At 41.9% G+C, this 8,575-nt stretch overlaps 1 long non-coding RNA gene across 1 annotated transcript; it reads right to left on the bottom strand.

Moving 5' to 3' along the window:
- Positions 1–833: 833 nt before the first annotated feature.
- LOC138976502 (uncharacterized) lies at positions 834–4,236 on the bottom strand. The gene is made up of 2 exons (XR_011459035.1): positions 4,068–4,236; positions 834–2,393 (listed from the first exon to the last, which is right to left on the bottom strand). It is a non-coding gene; the product is annotated as an uncharacterized lncRNA (long non-coding RNA).
- Positions 4,237–8,575: the final 4,339 nt, after the last annotated feature.

The raw sequence follows: 8,575 nt of genomic DNA, 5'->3' as shown, positions 1-8,575 counted from the left end.
CTACCAAGTAGTGCCTGGGCACCGTAACACGACACACACACATTCTTCATTTTACCCCTTTTCCTTTTAATAACAAAATTAAAATTAATGCTGATAGATGTCTTTGCTTTCTTCTCTGTATCAGCACATATTAATTTGGGTCTTTGGGTATCCTATATTTAATATTTTTCGTCGAACAGTTCAATGCACTAAATACGCAAGTGAACGACGCGGTAATTTGGATTTTCTCGTATACAAAACAAGATCTGTCTCGATTAAAATTTTACTAACAAGTAGCAGAGACATTAAGAAGTTTAGGTATATATAATTGGATGTCAACTTAGATGAATTGCCTGAGATAATCTAATTTAAGACAGCATACCCACACGCCACGTGGATCTTCTGGGTATAAAATTCAAAACATAAACGAGTACTCACCTGAGTCGAAGTTTGTGTAGAATTCCACGATGTAGTTTACAGGAACGGAGGGATATGTGAGATGCGCACACCGCCGGAAACACGCCATTTTTCACAGCTCAGGTCATCTGATATAACCATATCAGATGATCTGACTTATCTTTAAGCAACCAAAAATGTTTTAGTTGCATTTACATTTGATAAATTATCTTATTTCCTTTAATGGGGAGGGTGAAACTGAAGGGCGGGCACATATCCCTCCGTTCCTGTAAACTACATCGTGGAATTCTACACAAACTTCGACTCAGGTGAGTACTCGTTTATGTTTTGAATTCCACTTCTCGTAGTTTACCGAAACTACGTGATTTGTGAGATTTTAAAGTTGGTTGATTAAAGATTATAATTCAAACAAAGGAATAATCGAAGTCACACTAAAGTTAAATATCAAACATTTATTCTCAAAGGACAACATGAGAATAGTGAACATCTGTCTTGGCTTTTGCACCAAACATACATTGTTTGAAAACAACCATGTATTACAAAAATAAGTGATGCATTTATTTTCCATTCATAATGGGAATTGCAATTTCTTCATAACCAAAGAAACAATAAACACTGCAACACATTTGAAAACAATGGATCAATTGTCCACAAAACCATTTGCATTTTCTTTTACATGGAGACAGGGAGATAATTGTCTCTAGATCTCCATTTGTTAGCTCCCTTGTCTTGAATTTTAACCTTTCCCAATGCAAATTATCAGAATGTAATCAAACTTAGATTACTGAGCTGGAAGTTTTTTATTTTCCAACTTTCGCATAATAGTTTAAGATAGTGTTTGATTTATCTTTACTTTCCAGTGGTTTGTTATAGAACTTTTTGAAAGTGGATACATTTGACCAGCCTGCCACTTTCAAAATATCTTCAACAGCAACACCCGACTTGAACATTGCTGAAGATGATGCGCCCCGAAAGCTGTGGGGTGCAAAATTTGTAATTCCTGCGCGTATGAGGACAGTTTTTAGCCACCTAGCTATGGTGTCTTTCGCCGCTGGCCCATGTGGCTGTTGGTAACACAAAAGTAACTGGTCAGTCTCATCACTCTCACATCTGAATTCTACAGTACTATTAATGTACTGTCGAAGACAAGTCACCACACACAAAGTTTTGTCTTCTGTATAAAACGGTAACTGCAAAGGTTTTGGATGAAAGCCAGGTCTAGACTGCTTCAACTTTTCAGTTATGTAAATTGTACATCCATCATCATGAAAACAAATATTTCTCAACCTGATCAAATGAATTGTCTGCACTCTGTGGGCAGTAATTAACAACAACAAGGAACACAATTTTAAAGTCAAATCCTTCAATGAAAGTTCAGAATTTTCTCCCATGTTTCTGAAAAACTGCAAAACTTTGTCTACATCCCAAGTTTCATTGTATCTTGGTTGTGGTGTACGCAGTTCAAAGATTCCCTTTAGAAATCGAATTACTAAAGGGTGACATCCTACTGTTTTATTGTCTGGTAGAATAACCACTGCAGATAGTGCACTCCTTGCAGTGTTTATAGCACTGTATCCTAAGCCATCTTCATACAGCTTAGTCAAGAACTGTAACACCTCATCTATAGTCGGACGAAGGGAATCACACTGGCACTGCACACAAAACTTGCTCCATCTGCTGAGGTAGGAGGCATACTGCTGTCTGGTTGAAGGTCGCCACGATGCCCAGATAACTTGGAAAGTCTCACCTTGAACTCCTCTTGCTTCAAGGGATTTCCTGATAAGCAACAAGCCAGAAGTTGCAGAGTCCTGTGGAGCGGATGCACATCTTGCGTATGTGGTAGATGAATGGTAAGCTTTCCCTTTGGAAGAAGAACAGGCTCTTGTGTCAGCATTTTCAACATCTGGGGGTACCATACTGCCGTAGGCCACTTTGGAACGATCAAGATTCCTTCCGCTCTGTCGCGCTGCCATTTGTTGAGCACTTTCTGCAGCAAGCTGAAAGGCATATATTAACCATTTTGACCAATCTTGGGTAAAGGCATCAATGGCCAAGGCTTCTGGGTCTGGTATCCAGGACACGAATGGTTTCATCTGAAAATTTAATCGTGATGCAAATAGATCGATGTCTGGCTTCAGCAGACGATCTTTTAATTTGCAGAAAATATCATGATTCAATTTCCACTCAGTACGATCATTGAATTGTCTTGACAAAACGTCAGCTTCTGTATTCAGTATTCCTGGGATATGTGAAATTGATATCCAAATACCATTTTCCTTGCACCACATCCAAATTTGTTTTGCAACGTTATTGCAATCTGGAGAACGCGATCCTCCCATATTGGATATATAGGAGACTGCACATGTGTTGTCTGTCAAGACTTTTACATGTTTTCCTGTGATCATTTCTTTGAAACTTTTCAAAGCGTACAAAATTGCCATCATTTCTAGAACATTGATGTGCAAATTCATTTCTGTTTCGGACCATCGCCCTCCAGTCTTAATTTGACCACAAACAGCTCCCCAACCACCTGAACTTGCAGCATCCGTCTGGATTTCAACTTCAGGATTAGTTTTTTCAATGGGGAAAAAAGAGGAATCTAAATTTTCAATCCACCAGTCTAGTTCTTCTGTTGTCTTATCTGTCAAGCTTGTCAGCGATTCAAAATTTCCTGCAGAAAATTTTAACGATGTGGATTTCAGTCTGTCTAAACTCCTATAAAACAGTGGGCCCCACTGAACAGCTGGAAAAGTTGCTACCAACTGGCCTATAACTTGTGCCAGTTCTCTTATGGTCACCCTCTTCTTTCTTTTGAGTTCTGAACATGCGAGCACAACTTTTTGCTTTCTTTCCAGGGGTAAAGTAACTGTCATATCTTCAGAGTTTAAAAGAAACCCCAAGTACCTCAGTTTCTTGCAGGGTTTGAGGACTGATTTCTCTGTGTGGATAATAAATCCCAGTGAATCGAGTAATTTCACTGTCTTTGACACATTCTCTGCACACTCTTCAAAAGAATTACCTTGCAGATAACTATCATCAATAAAGGAAGTGGATAAATATCCCTGTGATCTGAGTGTGGCATAGACTGGTTTCATTAACTTTGTGAAATAACGAGGGCAGTTACTTAGTCCATTTGGGAAGCAGGTATACTGATAAAGTTTGTTTCTCCACATGAATTTGAGGTATTTCCTGCATTCTGCTTTTATTGGTACAGAGTAGTATGCATGTCTGAGATCCACTGAAGCCATGTAGCAGCCTCTTATCATCATTTGAGTTGCTGACGTAAGATTGTCCATCTTAAAGTGCTCATATTGTACTGAATCATTAAACTTTTTTAGATTCAAAATGAGACGGTAGGAGCCATCAGGTTTTGGGACCATGAAAACAGGGGAGATAATTTCATCTTCCTGATGCACCGATTTTTCAATAACTCCCAAGGATAACAGTTTTTCAATTTCCGAATCCATTTTTGTCCATAGATTTCCTTGTACTTGATTTTTCAAGTAAGAAAGATTTTCAGAATTTAAGTCAGAAAACTCATCTATTGGAATATCAGCACCGCACACCATGTCAAGAATAAATGGGTCTGATGTTATTTCTTCCCATTTTTGAACAAACTTTTTTAGTCTACCTGCTTCAAAAGGGCGGTTAGGTATTGTATCTTTACTTACAGATTTTGGCAGAGAAGGTAGTGGAGCTACTGCTGGCCTTGTTGCCACTCGGTTCGTCCGCTGCCGCGGTAGTTCATTCTGCCCCGTGCACGGTAAGGTCCTCTCCCTCTCATTCTGCCTCTTGGTGTCCAGGTTCTTCCTGCACCTCTTGGCCTCCAATTCCAATCGTTTTTTGCAAAGGGATTGTTTTGTGGAAAAAACTTTTGACCTTTTACTCCACTTGACTGACTGAGACCCAGGCCCATTCTAGCTGTTGTATCAATGTTTGCACATGCAGCTTTCAGGTCATTGCCAAACAACATATCTGTGATTGGAACTTCAGCTGAACCAAGTTTTTTGTACTTTTTGTTCAGTTGAGCATTTGAAATTTTCCCCCTTCTGTCAATTGACAGATCATGGTTTGTTTTCTGTACAAGTGCAATAGAATCTGCTACACCTTTCATGAGTCCCCGAATTTCGGGTGATTCACTTTTCAGTATGGTTTTCCATATGTTTGTGAGTGCATAGGTCGCTGTACACAGCGCTTTCTGATACTGCTGTAGTTTCAAATCTGCACCTCTTGTTGCACGGTCAAGTATTGACCATATCTCCGGATTGACCTTTGGAACAACAACCTTCAAGTTTTTAGGTCTGGCATACTTGTTCATTTTTTCTTTCATTTTTTCTTCTGAAATTTGACCTTTTGCCATGGTCTCATCAACCAGCTTCGCGATACCTTCCGGTATTTCTGGTGCAAGCTTTTCAGCATTGTCGAACTCTTGTTCTATTTCTGCCATTTCAGTGTCAGAATTACTAGTGCCACAAGTTTGACCACAAGTTTCACCTTCGTTCACTCTGATCATCGATTCTATTTGATCATCATAATCTTCGAACGAATCAGATTCGTCTCCAGATTCTTGTGACTCTGCTTTTCGCTTTTGTCTTTGTGTCAACTTCGAACCATGATCATCAGGCGATTCGCCTTCGGTCTGGCCTTGGCCCTGACCTAGCAGCGCTAGGATACGTTCGTTTTGTTTTTTCATGTTATTCCAATCGCTGATTGGAATGGTCACTGCCTCTAACCGAGGTTTTTTCTTATTCTTTTTCTTCCCTTCTTTTTCGTTTGACACATGTTTGTCCTTTTGACTTGAACAAGGCAAGTCTAACAATTGATCCACTTCATCCGCGTGGATTTGGATTTCAGGCACTGATTCAGTGCTGTCCATTGTTCGAACAAATTCTAAGCATTTGCGACAACAAATAAGGAAAATACACTTACCGCAGGTCAAAACAAAAGGTTAACCGAAGGAATAAATCAGTCAAGTTAGGAAAAAAGGATCCTAAAAGGAAGGATTAACCTGATAAAGTAAGACCGGATTTTGGAGAAGCTGCTATGGCGGCCGGAAGTCGTACGGGAATGGCGTGTTTCCGGCGGTGTGCGCATCTCACAAATCACGTAGTTTCGGTAAACTACGAGAAGTGGAATCGGACGTTACAACCGTCTAGGTACTAATATAGGGTGTAACGCGGCTAGATCTCCCTCGTTATCATTGTCTCTGTCGACGCCCCCGTTTTTACCGCTTGCCTCAAAACCGGCCGCAGGGCGTCATTGCACAAAACGAAATCTTCAAAATGTAAATACCCGTTTAGAATTCGGGGTTGGTAAACCCTTTTGTTAAATGACGTCCGCTCCTTTCAGTTGGCGAGTGGTCAATGCATTTTGGTGCATGAGTGACAACATACTGGCGGTCATACTGGAAGTTAATGCATGTTACTTGATTTTTTTTTCCAAACTAATACGAAATGAACGAGTCAGCTCGACAGAGCGTACAGCACACACACACGAAAGGGGCGACTCGGAAACCGACGATCTCTATAACTAATCCCCCAAAATCACGTCAACACTCAAAGTCAAAATGTCTCTTGTTAGAATGTATTGACAGGAGGAAAACTACCCGTTTGCCCTAAATCATCTATCACGACATCACAGCTGCTCTGACGATCTGTTTATCAGAATTACTTAAACAGTTCAATGAATTTCATCAGTGTGAACTTTCAAATCACGACGTGAGCTTTTTTCTCCAACCCGAAGTCACGAGAGGGTCAGTGTTGACGCCTCTGTGTTCAGTCGCAGTGACGTTTGTAATTATGACGGCTAAAGATACATTCCTACCTGCGTAAACGTTATTCATATCACTACAGATCTATTTTTCCCCGAAAGCGGCGTATGGCTGCTTAAATGGCGGGGTAAACATAATACACGTAAAAGCCGTGGGAGTTTCAGCCCATGAACGAAACAAACAAAATTACAGATCTATCCAAGGTTTTTGTAACACTACTCTTACAAAGCTCAGACGAGGGAGAATCGACTTCGAGTCTAACTCCAACTTCTATTTTACAACTTTAATCACATTAGTCTATCAGGCACACATGGCAGCACTGAGTCACCCTGCTGGTAAGCAAACTATAACTCTGACCCAGCCCTGACGACCAGACAAAGCTGTGAGACAATACTCTAAACAGTCAAATTAATATGAAATCGAAGTTCTTGTAAGTCTAACACATAGTCTAGTAGTTTAAGTGTTCAATGGTTCCTTATCTTCCCTACGCTAGGTCAGCTCTTAAGTATCTGGTCGCTCTCTCCCGGGTCGGTTGCTATGCTAACTTGGTTTTTCTGTCCCTAGTACTAGTGTCTATTTGGGACATGACGTGGTAATATGCCAGGACCGGGTCGGTCGCGGCCGGGCTTATACTTATGGTGGTCAGCAGAATCGCCGTGTCATTGCCCCGGAGGGCGCAGTGGCATGGTGGTAAGCCGATTTCGGCCTCCTAATCGGGAGGTCGTGAGTTCGAATCCCGGTCGCTGCCGCCTGGTGGGTTAAGAGTGGAGATTTTTCCGATCTCCCAGGTCAACTTATGTGCAGACTTGCTAGTGACTTAACCCCCTTCGTGTGTACACGCAACAAGCACAAGACCAAGTGCGCACGGAACAAATCCTGTAATCCATGTTAGTCCTCTTGCCAATCATGTGAACCCGGAAGTGTTGAGTACACCAAAAGGTTTTTGCAGAAATGTACTGTATGGGTCCCCAGCAGTCAGAAACTGCCGGATGCTAACTTGCATCTCTTGAGCATTTTGCATAATTAGCCTAATTAGCATAAATTAGCATAATTCTTGAAAAGTCAATATCTCAGCAGCCCCTTGGCCGATTTCGACGATTTTTGAGTCGGTGTTGGGATTATTGATGACTCTGAATCAATTTATGATATTTCCAAATTTAAGATGGCCGCCACTTCCGGTTAAAACCGGAAATGGCCATATTCCACCTCCTAGTAGGCCTTTATTGGAAAAAAATGAACTCGGTTAACTGCATATTGTTTTGAAACATTGTTCAAACGATAGACAGAATATACTATATCTCTTAAAACATAGTCTACTAGACTCCAAATTAATTCATGGTATGATTTGGTATTGGAAGAAAGGAGTGCATGAACCATTCCAAGCGAGATTAACATGACTGGCTAAATCACATCATCAACATAGTCAGCTGCATCCTCATCTGTTGTATCTCCTTCTTCTCCTTCACCAAACTCTGCATCGATGTCTTTGTCCATTTCTTGTTGGCTAAATCACATCATCAACATCGTCAGTGGCATCCTCATCCTCATCTGTTGTATCTCCTTCTCCTTCAGCAAACTCTGCATCGATGTCTTCGTCCATTTCTTGCTGTGCTTGTGGTGTGAGCGGGTTACAACATGTACCTTCACATCCTCCGCAGACGCAATAGCTGGTACAGGTCAGGCCTTCGGCTGCACAGCTGCATTTCACTGTTGTACACGGCGTTTCAGCTTTGCAGCCACAGCTGATAACATCCATCAGGGCAGGAGGAGCAACAGGGCTGGTGTCCAGGACTGGCATCACAACTTCCTCGCCTTCCTTTGCATCTCTGTTCAGAATGTTCCATCCGAAATTGTTTATCTCTACTGCTGGTGGGTGAGGACAGTCTGCTGCTTTTCAAAGTAGAACCTGTAGATGTGCTCGTTGTCCATGGAGGTGAGCATTGCGCTCTGTAGGAGGCAGTGTCTTCGGCGCTGGGGGCGTTTTGCGTTTTCTGTAGATGTCATATCTGGCGACGTTCACAGATGCCGACTTCTTCTGATTGTAGAGAGCCAGGAAGAAAGCCCTCACTGCCTCTTGTATCTGCAAGTCAGTGGCTCCCTCCTCTCCGATGAAGGGAAGCAGGTCACCAGGTACCACACTCATGGCCTTGAGCGCAGATACCTTACCTTTCCCTACAGGGTAAGAGGTAGTGTCACAACCTGAGAGAGCGTGTACGGCCAGGATGGAACGACACTGGTCACCCAGCTTATGTACTGTTGAATTGATATCCAGAACAGTTCCATTCCATTTCTCCATCTGCAGGCGGCAAGTAATGCCAGCCTTCCAGCACCAGAAGACTAAGAGCACAAACACATCAGTGTCGATCATCACAGAGAATACGGATGGTTGCAGCACCTCGTCTGGCTGCA

Source organism: Littorina saxatilis, linkage group LG1 (assembly GCF_037325665.1).
Source record: "Littorina saxatilis isolate snail1 linkage group LG1, US_GU_Lsax_2.0, whole genome shotgun sequence".
In the NCBI taxonomy this organism is placed as follows: domain Eukaryota; kingdom Metazoa; phylum Mollusca; class Gastropoda; order Littorinimorpha; family Littorinidae; genus Littorina; species Littorina saxatilis.
The sequence above is the reverse complement of the archived record's forward strand: the minus strand, read 5'-3'. Positions and strand labels throughout refer to the sequence as shown.